Here is a 2,717-nt window from a genome sequence, read left to right on the forward strand (position 1 = left end):
AGTTGAAAAGTTTTAACATTATATCTGTGAAGCTGTGTTCCCAAACTTCTGGCCCCTCCCCCCATCTTTCTGAATGCTATATTCCCAAACTTTTGGCCCCTCCCCCCCATCTTGCTGAATGGATTTGCTTCTCTCCTCTCAGGAACTGCTAAAACTGTAAATACACCTATAGTTGTGTTCAAGAAATGAACAGTAAATAAGAAACAAATGAACAAATACTCTAAACTTTCTGACACTGCATCTGTATCCCATGCCTTGACACCACGATTAATCTTATGCTGTTTGGCAAAAGCTGACAAAGGTAATAAAGTATATCAAACATACTAATTGAATTTGCATGGGCTGTTTAATTCTCAGATGGGAAGTTTTGCCAAATTTAGCAATTTTGGTTTTTTCATCATAAATCTTTCATCTTGGCTTGATGATAATTTGGCTGCAGTACCTTGAAGTAACTGTGAAGGTTTGCCCAAATGGAACGCCATTGCAGTGCCACCATTCATACCAGTGCTCATGAACTGCAGGATTTCTAATATGTACATGAATATATTTTTAGAAAATTGAAGATTTTCATATTTTTTCCAGTCTGATTAGATATTTTTTTTTACTTTTTGTCTGGTCTGATATTCTTAACAAACGATTACCAAAAAATTTAAGGGCTTCCAGTAAATATCTTCAGTGGACACCATTTTTAATTATGTTTCTTGTAGGTTTGGGCATTTTCAGAAAAGATGTTGTGTTTCCAAGGCTTCAGCCTATTAATTTTAACCTTTTACTATCATTTTTGGAAACTAGGATTTACCAGCTATTTATTCCAAGACAGTGCCAGGATAATATTCTTGAACTTATGTGAGGAACAGTCCATGCCTTTGGCTCAGATTTCACTGCGATTGAAAGAACACTGCCCCTGCTGTTCTTGCAAGTTAGGATTTGCTACGTGTTTGCTCATTAGAGTTACGTTCCAACCGCAGCATCTCGGGACTTGAAGTTTTTCATTTGGACTTTGCTTTCTCATGTGCTGAATGCCATAGCAAGGAGGATTACTACCTTAAAACCCATTTTACGTTAACGGATATTAGAGTCATTGAGCAAAGCTACAGTATCCTTTTATAGGTTTTTTCAAGTACAATATGGTGGTAAAGTTCAAAGATTTTTTAGTATTAGGGTAATGATAAATTATTTTCTGATTTTTTTTTTTTTTTACATAAATTGTGGTCTTAGTGATGCATAAACAGTTATTATTCTTTGGACTGTAACTTTTTTTGTCTGTTTTCTTCATAAGCAGTGGTTGTAATGTATCAATTGTTCTTTCACTTTATTGGCTTTTAGTGTTCACTTCTTAAGAAACTCATTTTTGTACAATGTGAGATTTCTGTTGGTGACCTTCAGTTATTGCCTAACCTTTGGAAATTGTGTGTGTTAGGCTTCACACTGCACACTGATAATGCTCATTTGGGTGGCATGTTGGGAAGGTGGGGTATGGATCATTGTTTATGTCGTCATGCTGTAAGTCAGAAGGTAGCCTTCATCTTAGTCATTGGCAGTTGATCACTGAAAGGCTACATCTAATCTAATTAATTACCCCATGAAAACTTTTCCCAAAGAATTTTAGCTTCATATATGTGACTCATGAAGCTGCAAAGAAAATTTTGTTTAGTTTTGAATCTTCAGGTGAATTATGTTGAAAGATTGCTTGTGATTATTGAAGTTATGAAGTGTAACTATGTATTCAAGTGTAGATAACAGTATTGAAATGTAAACACTTGGAAAGCAACCTTACCTTTTACATTAAGCTGTTACACTAACGATTTCTAGTTTTACAGCTTATATTGGTGGATTGCAACCCAGTCATGAGCCCAGGGTCTGGTGTACTGTTTTCTGGAATCTATATGTAAAATGTTACCCTTGGACAAAATGTAATGTGAGTGTTGATGATAAAGATATCTCATGGTATTATTATTTTAGATGGAACTATGTAAGAAAAATGACATCATTTCCAGTGGAAGTTGATAAAGAGAATGGTTTATTGCAGCTTATTTTGATGATTGTAATATGTCAAATAAATACAATTCCAACCATGAATTGTAGAACTGTTTTGTCAGGTAATGTTTATATCGAATGTAAATCCTCACACATGCATTTTGGAATCAAGAGGTATTGGTGTAAATGATCTGACTTGGTTTCAAATACAGCATGGTTGTTTCCGTGCAAACTAATTTCAACGTCAAGGAGAATTTTATGATTACTGTATCTACCTACTGACAAATTTCCTTTTTTTTTAATTTCTCTGAAACTTTGATAATTTGAAACCCCCCTTTTTTTTTTTTAAACTGAAACAAGTTTTAACTAGAAAAAGATATAAATTGGTACAGTCATATAGTACAAGAAGTCCTGTTGTCAAATTTCTTGGAAAATATTACATGCTAATGTTTGACTATTGTACTTGGGTGATCAGACTACTTGAATTAAACTTGATAACATATGTCTTGTCTGGTTTTTTTTCGGTAGATTTTAGAGCTTTTAGGGAAAGCCTTCAGGCAGTACTTGCTTTTTTGAAATTATGCCTTTGAAACTGACGTTCTGTCATTTTTAAAAACTTTGCATGGAAAAAATTGCATTTTTTTCGCTGTACTTGCTGACTGCTTTCATAATTAAGTTTGAGAGGAGGGTGGAGTTTTTAAACTTTACTAGTGCAAGGTAGTCTGTTTTATTCTCAGTAA

Source organism: Macrobrachium rosenbergii, chromosome 18, assembly GCF_040412425.1.
Source record: "Macrobrachium rosenbergii isolate ZJJX-2024 chromosome 18, ASM4041242v1, whole genome shotgun sequence".
NCBI lineage: Eukaryota > Metazoa > Arthropoda > Malacostraca > Decapoda > Palaemonidae > Macrobrachium > Macrobrachium rosenbergii.